This window comes from Oryctolagus cuniculus, chromosome X (assembly GCF_051225735.1).
Source record: "Oryctolagus cuniculus isolate XC-2025 breed Fujian yellow rabbit chromosome X, ASM5122573v1, whole genome shotgun sequence".
NCBI lineage: Eukaryota > Metazoa > Chordata > Mammalia > Lagomorpha > Leporidae > Oryctolagus > Oryctolagus cuniculus.
In genome coordinates, this window is record NC_142888.1 from 110,872,524 (window position 1) to 110,893,123 (window position 20,600).

At 45.5% G+C, this 20,600-nt stretch overlaps 1 protein-coding gene across 2 annotated transcripts in view; it reads right to left on the reverse strand.

The window, feature by feature from the left end:
• The window catches only part of GPC3 (glypican 3), a 450,311-nt gene that overhangs the window by 127,275 nt on the left and 302,436 nt on the right, over positions 1-20,600 (reverse strand). The gene's annotated exons all lie outside the window — the stretch shown is intronic.

Here is a 20,600-nt window from a genome sequence, read left to right on the forward strand (position 1 = left end):
GCTCTCACCTTCTGGCTCACTGCCAAGTCTGTCACGGCCAAGGTTAGACTGGGCTAGGCCAAAGCTAGGAGCCAGAAACTCCACCTAGGTCTCCCATATGGGTGGCAGGGATCCAAGCACTTGAGTCATCACTTGCTGTCTCTGAGAGTATGCATTAGTAGGAAGCTAGATCAGAAGTGGAGTTGGGACTGAAACTCAGGCATTCCAATATGGCATGTGGTTGTCCCAGGAGGTATTTTAACCACAGGGCCAAATGCCTGCCTCATTAAAGGAAGGTCTTAATGTGCTCCTACATGAGAAGCTTCAGATTTAAAGTTTCAAAGTATCATCAGTGTGCAAAAGGGGAGTGCTGGTAGATCTGCCTTTCAGGGTGGAGTTTTGCTCATTTCAACAGGGATAGTGACTTACAACTAAAGTAGTTCTTTTTGCTGTACCTATAGTTCCAGACCTCTACAGAGAGCTATTTCCCATTTTGCAAACCAAACACACAGAAACAAGAAACAGATTGATTTCTCCCTTTCTCTTTCATCATGTGCAAATAGCCCACCAGTAGGGAAAAAAGGTTTTGAGTACTTTTTGCCTTTCACCTCATCCTGATGACGGGAAAGTTTTCTTGAAGAAATGCGATGAGTCACAGTTCTTTTGCCCTCTTTATAAACCATTTTGTCAATTATACTACAGTAGCCAGGATTCAGGGCAAATTCATATTGAATTTTTAAATTTGATAGCCAGGTCATCCCAACTCCCACCTGCCACATACACACAGAGAGAGCTCCCATTTGTTGTTTCACTACCCAAATGCCTGCAACGGTCAAAGCCAGGAGCCAGAGAGTCCATCCAGGTCTCTCCCGTGTGTGGCAGGAACCCAGCTACCTCAGCCATCACACCTGCCTCCCTGTTTGTGCATTAGCAGGAAGCTGGGAGTGGGAGTGGAGCTGGGACTCAAACCCAGGTTCTCAGATATGGGATATGGGTTTACTAACCAGTACCTTAAACTTGAGACCAAACATCTGGCCCCTAAATTAATATTTTAACTACAAAAATAGTAATTCTCATTGTAATGAAATCCAACAGTACAGAAATAAAGCATCAAGCACAAGTTCTCCCATTAACTTATCTTTCTAAGAGAGAATATGGGTAACAGTCCCATTTACAAGTATATGATTGTACAGGCTTCCACACGCGTATACTAAATCATAACTGTAATCAAAAGTGAAATCATACAATACATGCTGATTTGCAACCTTTTTTAATCACTTAAATATATACCTGGGGCATGTTTCCATGTCAAAACAATTGAATTCATTCTAATATTTTGCTAATATATATGTAATTCTGCAGAGAACGTCCTTGTATACTGATTTTTACACACTTGCACCAATCTCTAAAGGATCAACTCCGGGAATTGCAGCAATTCATATTTCGAATCCCAAATTATGAAGTATGATGAAAAATATCACTGCATTTTTGCAAAGCACGTCACAAAGCAACCTTTATCACTCTGCTAATGTGAACTTGTCAATGACCCTGTGAGGCACACAAGGCATTATTGTTTTATTACTGAAAATTTCACAACTTTGGGAGATACTAATCTGATTCTGTTGATTGTCCTCCTCCATGATTTAATGCATCTGCTGATATTAAGGGAATGCTTTGAAAAACATACATGGTAGCAGAGGAGGTCAAAAAAATCGAGTTCTGACATTCATAATTAAAAGTCATCTTCTGAGAAGGAAAATATTTTGCAGTGAAAGAAGCTGAAGAGAGCATCTGATCACATTTCTTCTAAAGTTGTGTTCTAACATATTCAGCTTATTGAACTTTAAAAGTTAATTAGTGAATATACAGATCATAAACCATCAAATACCAATTGCCTTTGGGGGCTGTTCTGAAGAAATGTAAAGAAAGATTCCTTATCTGGTGGGAATAGGCCCACTGCCAGCCTCCTCTTTTATGTTCATATAATGCTATCTATTTAAATATCATGGACCTCTTGATGATACCACTAACTCCATCTTCCCTCTCGGATGCCTGAAGCGGAGACCCTATTGACAGATAAAGAGGTAAAGCTCATTATACGTCTTCTGAAATGAACTCTGGAAATGGGTCTCTAGAGAATTCTCCTTGGACTTGTTCATATCAAAGCTGGCTGGCCACTTTTATGCCCGCTGCTACAAGACAAGTGTCCTTCTGAAGCTTGTTATCTGCATTGCAATGGTGTAGAGACATCTGCCAACTTAGTGATTTTGCCCTGTCCTCCCTCTCCAGAACCTATTATAAATATTAAATCAAATTAGTCCCACAGCTGATCCCTTGTGGTCTTACTGTATCATTTTCTGCCATCCAGAAAATGCCCCTTTAGCTCTATTTTCTTTAAAATTTCTTATCTCCAAGCAGTAGATAAAGAATAAACATTGCAAGCTCTAAACTCTGTTCCCCAATCTCATGGGGACTTATTTAAAAAAAAAAAAAAAAGCTTTGGGTTTAAAAGCCTGCCGAACTTTTTGAAAGTTCAAATAGTATCCACTCTTCCACTGCATCCATGTGCTATTTAAATCCTCACAGGCCTCTAGTAAATTAAGCATGGTTTCTGGTTACAGAAGTGTTGGGAAGAGCTGACCTGCGGTTTAGACCTAAAACTTGCCTTTCTTTCATTTACTTCACAAAACAGTAAAAAAGAAAAAAAAAAGTACCGATCCAACTGATGCGGATAGTTGCCACAATTTACTGGCACTGTTTTAAAACCCTGTGTTTCTGCACTATCCATTAGGTATCTTAATACCTCTGCCCCAACTTCTGACATCTTTTCCAAAGTTTCTTGTCTCTTTTTCTCCTTAGCTGGATAAAATGGTAAACCAAATTTTAAAAGCAGTGAGTGTCAAGATGGAATAAAATGCAGATTAAGAGGGCAAAGTAGATCTGAATGTGTTGATAGGGAGCCCAGGCCAAGACATATTGTAACAGACATCACCAGCAGTGGTTAAGAATGTACAGTAGGAGTCTGTTTGTAATAAAAAATGGGTCTGCACATCCAGTCCAGGAGTTTCCCCTGATCCACGGTTTCATTGCCCACAGTCTCAGTTCCCTACCATCCAGCAGGGTTTGAAAATATGAAATGGAAAGTTACAGAAAGAAATCAGCAATTCATAAGTTGTAAATTGTGTGCTGTTCGGAAAAGCATGAAGAAATCTTGTACCATCCCACTGCATCCTGCCTGGGGTGTGAATCATCCCTTTGTCCAGCAGATCTACACTGCCTGCCCCCATCAAACACTAGGCCTGTCTCGGTTATCAGGTCAATTGTTGGAAGTACAGAGGGAGAGAGAGACAGACAGACAGACAGACAGATTCACATAACTTGTATTACAACCTATTGCTTTACATATCACATACATATCATCCTACTTTATGATTGGTTATTTTTGTGACTGTCTCACTGTGCCTAATTTATAAATTAAACTTTATCACTCATACGCGTGTTTAGGAGAAAAGTGTAATATTGTCGTGCCTCAGTGTCCAGGAGCCTCCCACGGATACCAACATCCAGAGAACACTTAAGCCCCTTATGTAAGTGGCATAGTACTTGCATACAACCTACGCATATCCTCCTGGACACTTTAAATGGATTCTAAGTTCCTTATAACCTCTCATGCAATGGAAATTCTATGGACATAGTTGTTACACTGTATTGTCAACTCTGATCACCACCCTGTACCTCAGACTGCCGGGCAGCGAATCTGTTTAAAGGCCAAAGAGAACGTCTAACGGAACAAAAACCCACAGTGAGGCTAACTCACACGCATCCCTCAGGGCCGCTAGGAAACCTCTCCTCTGCACACTGGCCCTCACGTGTCCTGTCTGAAAGGTGCTTTCTCCTGACACAATACGTAACGGTGCCAATATTCACGCTGTCACCCTGAGTTCCTTTAACCCTCACGCGCTCATCCTTGGCTCCCCAGCGTGACTGTCAGGTGCAACAGTTCCTCTGGTCTCTACTCTCCAGTGACGTAAGGACGCCGACTCAGGAAGGATGTAAATGCAGATGTAAATGATCACTAGCTCTCTCTCTCTCAAGACAGGGCCAGGAAGGGTGCTCTAGCTCTCATTCTCCTTGTCTGTAAACACCTAACTTCCTCCTCGCTGAACCACCGTGAGCCATCCGGACCTGTGTCTAAACATTATTACGGGCACTGCCCTGAGTTGTCTACACTGCTTGCAGCATGTTCCCTTGGCCAGTCCATGTGGTCTGTGAGGTCTTTGAAGGCAGAGTCCTGTCGCACCATTCTCTTTCACTTTATCTAAAGCCCCTCACGGTATTTCTACCAGCTATTAGTTATAGAGTGCTTCCTCTGCGCTAAGTACTGTTGCGAGCATTGATGAAAAAGAAAACATGCATCATCTCACTTAGTCCCCCTAACAGCCCTGTTATCAGCCCTTTTTGCAGATGAGGAAACTGAGGCACAGAGACGTCAGGTCACACAGCTAGTGTGTAACAGAGCTGGCTTGAACCTTGAGAGTCCATCTACAGCTTGCTGCTTCCGTAGAGATCACTGATGTTGGCAAAACCCCTTATACTTCCTCCCTACACCACTCCTCTATTGCTCCATAGTCTGAGACAGTCTACAAGGCTCCCCACGGTGCCTGCATCCAATGCTCTTTGGGCCTCTCAGCAGATTTCAGGGTTTGCCCTTTCAAAGCCTTTGAGGAGAATTCTGAATCTGGGGTTCCTTCTTTCAAGCAGAAATCCAGTGGTGTCAGGGTTCAGGGAAATAATTATATTATCCACAGATAAGGGGTTGAAGGTGGATAAAGAAACCATATCCCTCCCCCCAGCCCACAGGGCCATGCCACTAGAAGCTTCCCGAATCTCATAGGACAAAGAGGAAGACCCATGCAGAACGCTGCGCTGAATGTCTCCTTGCCTCCTTCACCTCGGCTACAGCAAAGCAACATATGTCAAGTGTTCCGGGAGCGGGGGTGGGGGGCGCGCATGGAACAGCCCCGCTCCTCCGAGCTTCGAGCCCAGAGGGGATTTGTTAGGAGTGTCTGTGTAGCTTTGAGTTAATTAGTTCGCTCAGCATTTCATTTGCACAGGCTCCCTCTGCAACAACTGGCACACGCAGTGCATGACAGGCCTTGAATGAGGACTGGGGCACCAGAGCCCCAGTTCTTACCCAAGCACTGTGCGGAGGGTGCCAGGAACGGAGACACTGGAGCCCCTCCCCCCCGGGGGGGTTTCCACGACGGGCTATCTGCTTCATAATATTCATGTGGGACAAACGTCACTGTCCCCCTGTCCAGCACACTGCTGCTTTCCTGATGTTCTCACACAGGGCTGGCAAAGAATACTGGCCAGCGGAGGAGGAAAAAAATAAACTGTGAGCAGGTTCCACTTCCACAATCATGTTTTCTCAACCGCACGTGTAACGCATGCGCTTAGCAGTGGCGTCTTTAAGCATTCCGTGCCCAGTCTTAGAAAGCCCTATTTGTGGAATCAAAGGGGGGGGGGGGGGGCTTCTGCTTGGGCAGATCACTTAGGGACTGGGGGCTGAGGAGGGAGTGGGGCGGGGGTGAGGGGGGGCGAACCTGTGTAAGAGCCACACAGAGAAAAGGAACCTCATTAAAACAGGACATCTGGGCATGCTTGTCTTGGGACAGCTGAAGCAAAGAGAGCACTTGTAGAAGAGGAATAGAATCAAACAAGCGTAAAATGGGCGATCTTTTCTTCCCGTTTCTGTGCTGGCTGAGGCTGCAAGGGCGCAGTGGAAGGAAAGCACCGAATTCAAGTGCAGACGAAACGGAGACCCGGACACGGACTCTTCTAGCAGTTCATGCTGTTAGGATCACATGCTCCCCCACTGACAAGCAATCTCTTTCTTTAAGCCACTTTCCTGATTTTTAACACTGCTAGTACTGATTCAGGACAAGCAGACCTAGAGAGAAAATCCACTTTCCTTCTTCCCCGAGGCATGAGAACGGTGGCAAGTGTCTGAGAGGGATTCTCAAAAGGACTAGTTCCTCACCAAAAAAAAAGAAAAAAAAAAAAGATTTCAAAAAAAGTTTCATTTGCTGCCAGCTTGTAGGAGGCTTAAAGAAAAAAAAATTGCTATGATTGCACATTCTCAGAGCGCCATCTTATGGAAAGACTGCAGTATTGCAAGGAATCCCTAACCCAAAGTGATTAGTTGGACTGTTTCCTTGGAAAGTACTCCAAGCCGCAATGATCACAGTGGAAAAACGGGATAATTTAAAGAACATACATTGCTTTAAAAACAAACTAGAACACAGAGCAGAAAAGCCATATTATTAAGAGGCCTAGGAAAATGTTCTGTTTTCTATCTGAGATGCTGTTTTAATTTACATAAATGCAGAGAAAAATAAAGCAAAGCTGAGATTTGTGAATCCATTTCATAAAGATGGGAACAATTTGCTTCATATTTATTTATGCAAAGAAAAATGTTTTGCACAGTTGTCAGCGTATCAGTAGCACTTCAGTGCAAATTTTAGCCAGGAGGGTACAGAAACAAATACAATCCCTTGGAATCTCAGGAAACCGGTTTCAGGACCCACACAGTGAACACCAAAATCCTCGGATGCTCAAGCATCTTCTATAAAATGGTGTGCTATGTGTATAGAGCCTACACAATACTCCCATATACTTTAAACCACCTTTAGATTACTTGTACATGCTAAATTTTTAAAGTTGTTATACTGTATCATTTAGGGAATAAGAAAAAAAGCCTGCATATGTTTAAGATGGAAATTATTGAAAAATTGGTTCTTGAACTGAAATTGATTAAATCTGTAGATGTGGAAGCCAAGGATATGGGAGACTGACTGGAAATCTACCATACTCCATGCAGTGTCTGTGTTCCCAAATAATAGCTCATCTGAAATTACACAAATAGAGTTCAGTAGGATGGAAGCAAACTCAGGAGAAACCAGGGGGCTCTCATAGTGGACATTAGCTACCTGAGGGAGTAAGTACAATTAGAATCCATTATTAACCCAGTTTCAAACCTTACTCTTATGAGGGACTAAGAGTTTGGCTTTTGAATGTAATCAAGAAGTCACTTAAACCCAGGGAGGCAAAGAAGGTTTTCAAGGTGGTGAGGAAACCCTGAGAAGTTGGTTGCAGTCCCCCAGCAGAGAGGGGCACAGAAGAGAGAAAACACCTGGCGACCACCCGCATGTTAGCCTGAAGAAGCAAATTCTGCAGGCAGCCTGGAAATACAAACAGCAGAAAGTGAGTATTCTGAGAACTGTGGGACAGCCAGAGCCCAGTGTGCAGGCGAGCTGGTGAGAGCAGACGATGGCAGTCAGGATCCCAGGCCCAGGCGGCTGAGACTGGCAGAAGGCCCTGTGATGGGTGTCCCTGAGGGCAAGAAACCAATGCGGAAAGGCCTCCATCCATGCATAATTCTTACAAAACCGGACAACTAAAAAGATGTAATTCAGAGCTCAATGACGAGAGGAGGGGAACGGAGTAACACAGCAAGGAGTAATAGGGATTTTAGTGTTCAGTCACCCCCAAATCATTCATGAAGTCCATCCAGTCCAGAGAACTATGACCAGATGTTTTCTTGGAGTTAAACCAAAATGAAAGGATCTTTATATGTTTTAGGTGAATTTTTGTAGCCTCCCCCCCGCCCCTTTGAGAGTCAGAGAGAGAAAAGGAGTTCCGCCTATGTGTTCACCCCCCAAATGCTCACAAGGGCCAGGGCTTGGACCCAAATACTTGAGCCATGACAGCTCTCTCCCAGGGTACACATTCACAGGAAGCTGCCATCAGAAGCAGAGTGGGCACTCAAATCCACGCACTCCAATACGGGCTGTGGGCTTCCCAAACAATATCTTTCTTTTTTTTTTTTTTTAACAGGCAGAGTGGACAGTGAGAGAGAGAGACAGAGAGAAAGGTCTTCCTTTGCCGTTGGTTCACCCTCCAATGGCCGCTGTGGCCGGCGCGCTGCGGCCGGCGCACCGCGCTGATCCGATGGCAGGAGCCAGGAGCCAGGTGCTTTTCCTGGTCTCCCATGGGGTGCAGGGCCCAAGCACCTGGGCCATCCTCCACTGCACTCCCTGGCCACAGCAGAGAGCTGGCCTGGAAGAGGGGCAACCGGGACAGAATCCGGTGCCCCAACCGGGACTAGAACCCGGGGTGCCGGCGCCGCTAGGCGGAGGATTAGCCTAGTGAGCCGCGGCGCCGGCCTCCCAAACAATATCTTAACCAATACAGCAAATGGGCACCCATTAAATTAGATTTTAGCTCATGAAATTAGGAGAGTTCAAAAGGACCTTTGAAGTCTAATGGAGTTCAATGCCTTTTCTTACAGATGGGCGCATTGGGGCTCAGAGAGGCCCAGCACACTCTTATTGGCATCATTGCTAGTGCCAAAACAAGGGGACAAACAACTGGTCACATACCTCAACAATCTGTCAGGGCACTGGATGAGCATAACTGATATTCAAAATAATCACCAATTACTGTTTAAGGGATGAAACTCAGTTTGGTACACACAGTTTACAGAGGCAGCAAGAATATCATTCGTTTTTGAAAGGCTGAGTCATGTGAAAAGAGCATTGGCCTTGGAGTCAGAGATACAGGTTCCGAAGTTGGTTGTACCACCCACTATGTGACATTTTTTAAAAGAGAGAGAGCGAGAGAGAGCGAGAGAGAGAGCGAGCGAGGTCCTCTAACTCATGTTTGACTCCCCAGATGTCCATGCTGGCCAAGTTGTACCAGGCTGAAGCCAGGAGCCCAGAACTCAATCCAAGTTTTGGGGACCCAAGTACTTGAGCCATCACCTGCTGACTTCCAGGGAACACATAAGCAGGAAGCTGGAGTTGGAAGTGGAGTCAGAATTTGAACCCAGACCCTCCAATATGGGACATGGGTATTTTAACTGGCATCTTAATGGTTAGGCCAAAAGCCCACCATACTGTGTAACTTTTTAAAATTTTACTTATTTCTTTTCATTTTACTTGAAAGGCAGAGCAGTAGAACAAGAGAAAGAGAGATCTTCCCTCTGTAGGTTCACTCCCCAAACGCCTGCAATAGCCAGGGCTGGGCCAGGCCAAAGCCAGGAGCCAGAAACTCCACGTGGATCTCTCATGTGGGTGGCATGGACCCAAGCACTGGAGCTGCCATCTGCTGCCCCCTGCGGTGCATTAGCAGGGAACTGCAGCAGAAGTGGAGGGACTGGGACTCCAATGGCCATTCTGATAGAGGATGTAGACAAGCCACTCACTGCAGTGCAATGTCTACCCAATACCGTGTGACTTCTGAGAAGTAATTAAACCTTGCTGAGCTTGAGTTTCCTCTTCAGAAAAGTGGGCAAATGCTACCTGCATTGCCTCAAGGATTGGCTGATATCACAAAGGTGAGTAAATTGGGCCAACTTAGACAAACGGGCTTAGAACAGCGCTCAGCAAGAAGCAAGGTCCATAGGAGGGCTGTCACTATGCGAAGGTACCAAACACAATGCCTGGCATGCAGTGGGCATTCAGTAGCTGCTATTTGACCAAGTTTTCTGAGAGCAGACAAATAAAGCTTGCAGTAAATAATGAGGTTAAATCCCCACCTTGAGGGAACTTCAGACCCCGAACAGTCTTGGTTGTCTTCAGCATGGTCCTCGGTAAAGTGTAGGTGGAGGCAGGGGTGGGAATAGTTTAGAGTGAGGACAAATGGGCAGGACAAAGGCACTGGCACTTTGCCTGGGCATTACCATCAAGCAGTCCTGTAGAGCAGCTGGCTCTGAGCAGTTAGGCCTAGTTGAATGGGCTGCTTGAGCAGAGATGCTCGCACGAATCTTCCAGGGTTCAGGGGAGAACTTAGTCAACAGGCCTCCCAAGGGTCCACAATCAATTTCAGCACACACAAGAACTCATCATCCACCTGTGGCCCAGGGGGCAGCCCTCCAAGTTTCCCAAGCCATCACCTTCGGGCGTCAGAGGCCTGTTCCACTCCTCATGCCTTCTGCAGTTCGTATCTCATCTCTCAGCGACAGAGCATATCCTGCTGCCATTTTGCCTAACTGTCCCAAATCATGAACTAGATGGCTCTTGAAAACACCCACCCGCTTTTTCAAATCTCTCCCGCCTCCCCAAGAATGCGGCTGTTTGCCTCAGACCCCTGCCAGATCCACAACAAACAACCACTCGTTGATGTGGTGACCTTCAAAATGCAGAACAGGAGCCCCCAAGTCCGCGTGCAGTCACAGGTCATTGCTCTTAGAGCATGTTGGGAGGGAGGCAAGTGTGAGGGCGGGTGCCGTCGGACCTGGGGACATTTTTCTTGTGTTACACTGACCTATCTGTGGTGGTGCAAAGGAAAGGCTCCTTGGAGTTGCTTTGCATGTCCCGTTGAACTCCAGTTAATGAACTGCCAGAGATCATGAACAAAGGACAAACTGTTTTCGTATAATGCGCACTGCAGAAATACGTTAACAAAAGCTAAATGTTCCTGTCATTGTTTTTCTGTCAACCCCTTTGCTCTTAGCCACACTCAGCTGCAGGCCTGAGAACCTTCAACCTGCAGGATTAGGCCTACTTCAATGGTGACAAAGGCAGGGAAGTGTTAGCTTAGGTGACTCACCTGCCAGGCCCCAGGCTCTGGAATTAATATTGCTTCTCAAAGCCATTGTTTTAGCTTTTTAAGAGTGAGCTCCAGGTGTTCAGGCAGTCATGTTTCTGTGGGCTGTACAAATTAAACTCTGACCCATTGTCCTTGTTTGTAACCATCTCTGGGTCTATTGCCTCACCTGGTACATGGCACACAGTAGGTACTCAATAAATGTCCTTCCCACAATGCTCAGCTTATGTGGAAGAGACCTTGACCTAATCTGCCTAGCCCTAGTTAACCTGTTCCTCCTAAGGCCTTTTGCCCAAATATGCAGCCATTGACTGGGGACCTGCCTGATCCTGCACTTGTCGTCTGGGCCCTGCCGGGTAAACCTGCCATTGCGGCCCAGCCCACTTTAGAAACCAATGGCCGAGTTCCTACCCTTTGTCCCACCAAAAATCATCATTCAGGGGGTACAACACATCCCACCCAGGCCAGCCTGTGAGGCCCAAGCCCCATTCCTTCCAGCCTCGGTCCCATCCCCTTGAACCCATCATCAGTGGGCTCCCACACTGACCCACCTAATGAAACCCCTGTGAGCAGTGTCAATTTGCATTACCAACTCTTTTCTAATATAATCTTGGCCTACTTCTGGGAATTAGTAAGATTGTACTGTTGTAAAAACAAACCTAAGACTTTTTTTTTTTATATTTACTATAGCTCAAGGCAGCAACCTTGAAAGGATTTCCAATCAGATGATGAGGTTTCTAGGTTCCAAGAAAGTATTTGCTGTCTTCCATCAGGAACAGAGCCAACGGAGAGCAAATGCTCTCTATGCCACACTCACTTGGTAAGCTTCCATATAACCGCGGCTTAGCCACAGAACTCTGGCGGTTGGAGGTGCTAAATTTTCCAGTATTCTGCCCCGCTCACCCCAATTTGGACTTTGTTGACCGGATCCCAGTTTGGGCTTTGGCAAATCTGGTCTTCAGAAAATGCAGCATTCAACTGATGATTTCCAATTTCTCCAAATTTTGGTATATCTGCATATACCTAGTGAGGTCTCTTGGGGACAGAATGCAAATCTATACGTGAGATTCATTTCTGTTTCATATATACTGTACACAGAGAGCCTGAAGGTCATTTTACACGATATTTCTTTTTAACATGCCTGCTTTTTGACTGTGAGCAGTTGAAGCATGTCAGTACTCAAAATGTTCCGGAGTTTGAAGCCTTTTGGATTGTTAGGGTTTGAGATCAGGGATGTTCAACCTCTACTTCATGATCCATTGACAGATACACTAACTTACATCATAACACTGCCATCATAAGAAGGCTACCAGGAGGGAGATGGAACTACCAAGACTATGGTAATTTAGTGTTAGCTTTGTCCAAGAACCCTGAAAAGTCTTGTCTGCAGAAAGTGGAACTGCCATTTGTATTGTCTTCTCTTAAAGTCATTCCCAGAGTGCCAGAACCAAGGCTGTGGTCACAGCCCAGAAGTAGAAACACACTTAGCCAGCCCTTGCCTGGTACAAGAGAGCCCAACGGAGGGCTTGGGCAAAGACCCTAGAACAGGGGAAAGAGGCAATCCCTGGCAGTACCCAGAGAGACAACATCTGTGCCCTCCACAGGCCCACACCTGGCACTGCCACTAGCTAGTTGCCAGCAGTACAATAAAGCTGAAGAATGACAAAGAGAAGGAAAGGTGAATGACAGTATACACTGCACCCACTCCAACTGCTCTAGCAGCTAGCTGCAGGTGCCCTCGGCGGCTCCACTCTTTGCACCTGCTCTCCTGCTGGAACAAGTGGTCTATTGTGTGAGGCTGTACACATGGAGGTGCTAAGCAAACAAGAAATGACTCTCCTATCATAAACTAGATGGGATTCCAGGAAAACTTTACTAAGCCAAATAAAAGTGATTGTAAAGCACTTGGTAAAATATAAACTGCTACATAAATACTTGATAAAAGCTCATGGCAATGCACACAAGGACACCTGGGTCAAAAATTACCCAAGCTTTCTAGCCCAGAGGGTCTTGAAAAGAGTGCAAATTGTCTTCTTGCCTCGGATTTTTTCAGCCACTTTGTATTCCTCTGCTCTTACCTGCCCTTCAGCCCCCAGCACTTCTCTAGATGCATCTCGTCTGTCACTGATGCTCTGTCTCTCCGGTTAGAGGGCTTCTAATTTTCATTCTGGGCAGATGTGTCAAATATTATTTGGAGCCACAGACATGGAATTCCATTTCTTTTAGCTCAGAAGCCCCATTGGAGTTATGTGGCGCTGTGGGGGAGCCATTTTATTGCAGATTTAATTATGGGACTCTCACCCCAAACTCTCCAATATCAGGAACAGAGCAACTCTGACAACATCTCAAACAGCAACCCCCTCCCACCCTCACCCCTGCTCTCCTGCAGCCCCAGTGATACCTGGAAGAGTCAAATGAAAATGCTCACTGCTGGCCTAATAAGGATGGTTACACCCTGGGGCTCTTTTTGAATCATTTTCACTTTGGTCTATTTGTGAAGCCATTAGGGAAAGAACTGGAAATTCAAAGTCATTAAGTTGGCTTTATGGTATTCTTCTACCTTTTGGACTCCATTCTCCCCTCACCTTCCCAAAAATATCCTTATTATAGGAGCCCACAGACTGTTAGAGAGGGAAAGGGTTTTAGAGATCATTTTGTCAAATTCCCTCATTTTAAAAGTAAAGGAAAAGAATGAAGGGCAGTAACTTGCCCAAGGTCACACAAGTTCATGATAGTTAGGACCCTGGCTGGACTGTGAGTTTAGGGCTAAAGGTAGGTGTATCCTTTTCCATGGGTTCCAAAGCTCCAAAGAGGATACACAGGCAATGGTTTTGTTATGAGAACTCTGTGTGTAGAGGAGACTGCATGTAGGGGTAGGCTCAGAGGAGGTGAAAGTCATCTTCTAGCAAGGGGCAGGAGTAGCTCACAGGGAAGGGAGACCTTTCTTCTGGCAAGTGATATTTGGATATGTATAACATCATCTGCAGGCCATGCACAATTATCTACTTAAAAATTAGCCTGCTAGGGGCGGCATTGTGGCACAGTGGGTTAAAGCCCCAGCCTGCAGTGCCGGCATCCCATGTGCATGCCAGTTTGAGTTCCATCTGCTCTTCTTCCAACCCAGCTCCCTATTAATAGACCTGGGAAAGCAGTAGAAGATGGCCCAACTCCTTGGGCCCCTGCACTCATGTGGGAGACCTGGAAGACGCTCCTGGCTCCTGGCTTCAGATCAGTGCAGCTCTGGCTGTTGTGGTCCTTTGGGGAGTGAACTAGAAGAATGGAAGATCTCTCTCTCTGGCTCTACCTCTCTCTGTAACTCTTTTTCAAATAAATAAAAATAACTCTTTAAAAAATTAGCCTGCTATAGATCTATTGAATTTCAAGTCTCACATGTGGTTTCCTTGGTAGGGCCAGACCAAATGGTTTCACTGGCCCTACATGGCCTGTGGGCTGGATGCTTCATACCCCTGCTAGGGGGAAGAGCTCCTTCTCTCAAGAGTTGCCACGTGACAGCTTTGAGACGATGTGAGAGCAGAGAGGCAAGAAAGGTAGTGCTGCTAGTCTAGTCTGTGTGGGCCTAGACCAGGAGTTAACAAGAAAAGGGTAGGAGACAGGACTTAGCAGCACAGGTTAGAGAAAAGCTAGATGCATGACTTCTTCCAGGTGTGCTGAACGAGAGATTAAAGCAAGCTTATGCCCAAATTTCCCATCAAGAATGGGGTCATGGTAGGAGGGCTAGGAACCCTAAGGGATAGAAGCTAGGCACTGGACAAGGCAGGGCAGCACAGTGCAAAAGGGCATGGACTGGGGAATCCCATCTCTCCGGCTTCCTAGTGCTGTTGCCTTTGGGAGTTCTAAACTCATCAGTAAAATCAGAAAAATGGGAGTGATACTAACATCTACCTCAAAAGACTGCTCCGAGAATTCATTCTGTTCACATAAAGTGTCCAGGACAGCACCCAGTTCATGGTAATACACCATGGGAGGCTTAGCTATCATTATCATGAACCAGCTCTACTGGTTTGGTCCTGCTTTCTGAAGTTTCCCTGCCTCTGGGGTGGCAGAGGGGCAGGGTGCAGCATGCTTTGGGGAGGAAAAGGCAGTCAGAGTTAAAAAGTGAGGACAGATAAACCAGCAAAATAAGTAAGCTGTAGATCCCCCAGCTCTCCTCTGCCCCTCCAAAGTAAATCCCCCATCGTGGCTTCTCTGCCCCATATGTAGTAACAGCTAGAGTCACAGGGCCAGTAAGTTTGCCCGGGACTGAGGGCTTTCCTCGGACCTAGGACTGTCTGTACCAAGGTTGGAAAGTCCCAGGCAAATTGCAAACACTGGCTCACCATGGGGACCAGACAGAGGGTGTCTGCTGCTTGAGATTATCGTTTGTCATAACCAGAGTACAAAGCACTGTGGCTAGATGCTATCCACTGGAGTTTGGAAAAGCTGGATTACCCAGAAGCCATGTGTAGGGATTTCTAATGGGAGTTTTTTTTATGCATATGAAGAGAAAAATACAATAGGTTTCACCAGGGGAAGTGTTAGCCAATGTGAGGATGATGATCTTTAGCTGGACAGCTGTATAGCAAGAGCCTCATTGTCAATGATTCACAGTTGTTTGCTTCGATTCTCTGATATATTCTGTCCGTCTCCAAGTTCAACTCCCAGGACTATCATTATATGTGTTCGAAAGTAATAAAACAACATTTATTTTAAAATGGTCATTCAGACTCTTCGTTAATTTAAATAGATGCTACCCATCTCTCAAAGGACTCCCTTTATTTGGCACCATGGGAGCAGGGGCGGGGTGGAAGTGGGTGCACATGTTTAAGGGGAAAAAATTAACATAAGATTTCTGGTGAGACATGTAGGGTGTGATTACTCAAGAAGCTGCTACAGAGCCCATGTTGTAAAGAATCGAGCAATGCGGTGTCAGGTAGCCAGGGCACAGTTCCATTTACCTCAGGGCAGGACTTCCCCCACATCTATGAATGGAGGGCGTTTTACAATTGCTAAAGCTAGCCTACATCGATTGCATTAGTGGAAGCTCACACCAACCCTTGTGTGAGCTCAACGGGGGAGGCACTAATTTCACCATGTCACAGAAGGAGAAACAAAAGAGAGAGAGAAGTGACATGCTGCAAAAGGCACATATGATGTCATGGGGAAGCCAGGTCTAATAATCAGGTCTCTTACCCAGAAGTCGCTTTCCTGGCTCATCCACTGAATTCAATAAACATGTATGGAGAATCGATTTAATGTCAGGTATAACTACACAATGAGCATTTATAGATAGAGGACATAGTGTACTCATTTTTATTTACGTATTTATTTTATTTATGTATATATGCATTTATTTGAAAGTCAGAGTTGCAGAGAGAGAGGGAGAGACACGGAGAGGTCTTCCATCTGCTGGTTCACTCCCCAGATGGCCCCAACAACCAGGACTGGGCCTGACCAAGGCCAGCAGCCAGGAGCCTCTTCTGGGTCTCCCCCATGGGAGGCAGGGGAACAAACACTCGGGCCATCTTCTGCTGCTCTCCTAGGCTATTATCAGAGGCTGGATCAGAAGTGGAGTGGCTGGGACTCGAATTGGTCCCCATAATGGATGATGCCAGGGCTGTAGGCAATGGCTCTGCCTGCTATACCACAACGCCAGCCCCCATGGTGCTTATCTTTAAGGAGCTAGTAGAAGATGAGAGGCAGATTTGTCAAAGCTTGGCAGTTTTTGCAAGCTGGCACTGCAGCCCCCTGGAGAAGCCACCTCCTGCTGGAACCCTGTCTTGATGCCCCTTCCCAATGTCACCCCTTTTCAGCCTGAAGCAGCCAGAGTGATCATTGCCCAGTTCCCCCTAACAGAAGTTAGGGTTTCAATCTTTGAGAGGTGGGAATGTAAGGAGTCAAAAGGGTAATAGGCAGTCAGAATGGTCCCCTACTAGAAATTTGGGATAGCGAGGTACCTGCTCCCCACAAAAGATTATCTTTAGCAGATCAAAGTCTCCTGCTTCCTTAGGAATCTCCCTGTTATCTTAAGCAGAACAAAGTGTTTTGCTTTCTTAGGAATCTCCAAATTTGCAAATTTACCATGAGAACAGCAAGGGAGTAGTGATTTTCACCTCCACCCTTATGGATGATTTTTTTTAAATCATAAGTGAGCCAGACAGGATGGAGAATTGTAAATCAGGTCATTGTTGAGTTTATCTCCACCTTGTTGACTGACAGTTTAGTCCCCAAGATTGTACTTTAAAACCCAAATGCTATGGGGCCTTTTGGGTTCTTGGAAGCCCCCCTCACCCACCATGCTGCTCTGGCTGGAGGTCTTTGACACTAATAAATCTTTTTAAATCTCAAAAAGACAATATAGTATAACTGGAGATGTGCTAAAGGGAAGTCTGAGTGTTGGGAGACTGGGGAATGGGACAGCGGGATCCAGGGGCCTCAGAGGAGATGACAGTGAGTTGAGGATAAGTAGGGATAAGCCAGCAAAACTATTCTTTCCCTAGTTGTTTCTTGGATGGTTCTGCTCTTAGTCCTCCCAGTAGTATTTGGAAATCAGCTTTTCAGCATGACTTCTCCCATAGCACAGCCAATTACGTGTCCTTCCAATTCCACTGCCGTATTCAAACCTTGGGTGGGAACACGTAACTTTGGTTCCTACTGAACAGATATGCATCCCTGCTCAGGGCACAAAGCTGTCCCCAGAAGTAAGAAGGATGACAAAATCAAGTGACTCAAACCAAGGAAGAGTTCATTCTGGTGGTTTTAAGATCCAACTGACCATGTGATTCACAAAGATATAAGGGGATGTGGGCCAGCGCTGTGGCACAGTGAGCTAAGCCTCTGCCTGTGGTGCCAGCATCCCCTCTGGGTGCCGGTTCATGTCCTGACTGCTCCACTTCTGATCCAGCTCTCTGCTATGGCCTGGGAAAGCAGCGGAAGATGGCCCAAGTCCTTGGGCCTCTGTACCCACGTGGGAGACCTGGAAGAAGCTCCTGGTTCCTGGCTTTGGATTGATGCAGTTCCAGCCATTGCAGCCACTTGGGGAGTGAACCAGCAAATGGAAGAGCTTTCTCTGTCTCTCCCTCTATGTCTATAATTCTATCTGTTAAATAAATCAATAAAATCTTTTAAAAATGAAAAAAGATATTAAGGGTCAAAAAAGTAGGTAACTCCTGTGACACTGGAGTTACAAAATAAGGAGTTCCCCTTCACAAAGAAATGAAACTACATTATAAAAGAGACGACCCCAGGGATCAAAGCCATACTCACGTAAAATAATAAAATCCATTGGCTTGAGAAATTGGGAAACTGTGACTTATTTTAATGATCTCTCCTTTCCACAGAGGTGAACTCAGGGGTGACAGATAGCATTTTAGAGCACTGAGCAATTGGATTTGACCTGAAGCTTCACTCACCCTGGTTTCTAATCTGGCTTAGGAATATTCACGGAATTAATCACTATAAAGAAGTCAGTCCTAGGAGGAATGTTTTAAGACCCCTTTGCTATGAAACAAGTACTGAAGATAAGAAAGCCAGTGTGGTACATAAACTGAGATGTAAATAACTCTCACTTGATCCCCAGTGGACTCAAATGCCCACCTTTGGCACCAACCAGGACCAAGGGTAAGGATTTTGATATTTTTTCAAATGGGAGAGGAGATAAGAGAAAAATGAGAGAGGAGCAAGTACAGATTTTCCTGAAGAATTAAGAAATGGGTCATTGGGGGATGGGCATTTTGGCATACTTTGTTAAGCCACCACTTGGGATGCCCATATCCTGCCTCCACCTCTTAGCTAGCTTCTTGATCATGCACCTGGGAAGGCAGTTGATGATGGCCTGAGTAGCCTGGACTCTGCCATCCTCATGGGAGACATGGATAGATTTCCAGGCTTTGGACTTTTATCTGGCCCAGCTCTGGCTGTTGCAGGCATTCGAGGAGTGAACCAGTAGATGGAAAAGGGATAGATTCATTCATTCATTCATTCATTCATTCTCTCTCTCGTCCCTCCCCGCCATGTCTCCCTCTGTCACTCTGCCTTTCAGATAAATAAATCTTTTTTAAAAAAAATAAATGGGTCATCAAAGGGAGCTAAAAACAGGCCTAGTTTTATCTATTTTCTAGTAAAGATTTACAAGTGGTGTTTTTAGCAGTCACAGCTACTTTTACTCTGAGGGCCTGCTGTGTTCCAGGCACTATCGTCTGCATTGCACAGTCTCTCTGAACACTCTCAACAATCTCTTGGGGGAAAATTATTAACTCCTCTTACAGACAGGAAAGCTGGGGCTCAGAGGTGACAAGGAGCTCATGGAAAGGACTTCACACCCAGGCTTTCTGACTCCAACGTTGTGCTCCTAAACATTCAACTGTCTCTTTAAGGTTTGCCATATCATTTTGAAATTTACCTCTATGTGCTTTTTATTAACCTCTAATTGTTTGTATATCCTATCATTACAAATCATCACAGAAACTCATATTTTGCATTTAAGTATAGAAGAAAAGGGTAAAACAAATCAGGAGAGCTGAATTTCTTTTCAAGGTCCAGCAAAAGCTTGTACCTTAGGGAAAAAAATTAGGGTCCAGGAGTAGTAAGGAGATGGCACCCGCCAGTCATTTTCTGAGGCCTCCACCATTATACAGCAATCACAGCAATCAGATGGGATCTAACAGCAGGGCCAGACAGTCAGCCCCAAGAAAGAAGCTTCCCTAACATACCTTTTCTGTCCTGCAGACTGCAACTCCCAAGAGTCTGTTTTCTTTGGTACTCAGTGGCTGAGTACTAGAAGCCACCCTTCTGAGACAGTGTAATTGAAAAAAAAAAGTTTCAGGGGGGTGTTACTGTCTGTAGAGGACAGTGTCACTCTGATGAAGTGACACTGGTATCACTACAGAAAGCTGACCAGCCACCTTATTAGGCCAAGGTCAAGAGGCTTATACCTAGCAGCCTTGTTTCAAATCAGAATGCATCTTCTCAACAGCCCTGGAGAGGAGGGGCCATTCTCTCCATCTTCCTACTCATGTAGCGGAATTTAATGTTCAATGGCCTGCTCAAAGCACACAGTCAGCATTTGAACCAGGATCGAAATCTCCATCTGGGTCAATCTAAAGACTGCACTCAACCCACTGTGAACCAATCACTGGCTCTTGTCTTCTATCGTCTCTACAATCCTCAGCCTGTACCACTGATGATCAACCGGCTGAGACCACCTACAGACAGTGGGGACTGGCCATAAGCCCATAAGGCTTTTTCCAAAAAAAAAAAAAAATGTAAAAATGTATTTGGAGGACTGGCAACATCAGCGACACCAGCCTGTGAACTACCAAAGCATCTACTTTGAAGACAGCAACAAAACCTAAGGGGGTACAGAAGCCCTAACATGTTAATTCACTAATTCTTAAGAGCACTTATTTCCCTTCTTGGTCCCATTTCCTAAGTTTTACAGGCTTACATAGAAGAGTAGTGCATAGGGCAGTGATGGTAAGGAGAAACAAGCCTCACTCAAGCATCAGAATAACATTTCAAAGAGGAAATTCAGAGGTGAGAATTATTTGTTGAGGAACAGATATACTGAGACCTGCCCTGGAGGCCCTGAAATGCTATACTGTACAAACATGATCCAACTGAGCCCTCTTCTGGCACTGTGTACTAGTAGGACACAAGCTACTTAAGGTAACGAGCCATTCAGCCACAGACATATCAAGGTTGCACCATGAAAACTGTCTCTGCGTGGCACTTGAGACGTGTGAGTTGACCGAGAGCAGCACACCCATCGGTCAGAAGCGTAAGCTGTGCTTTTTCTCATTCAGTTCTGAAGGTGAAGCTATGGTATGTGACACCATAATCTGCAGGGATAAATGTCGCTCGATTGCCATAGAACAGGTCCTGATAAATAGCTGTCACTAAAGGCTACTTTTAAGATAAATCTATGATGAAAAATATGCCAGCCTAAGCCCTGAGATGTATTATTCCAAGCGGGTGCTCCCTAAACTTGGCCATCTTGCCTTACCAGGATTTTA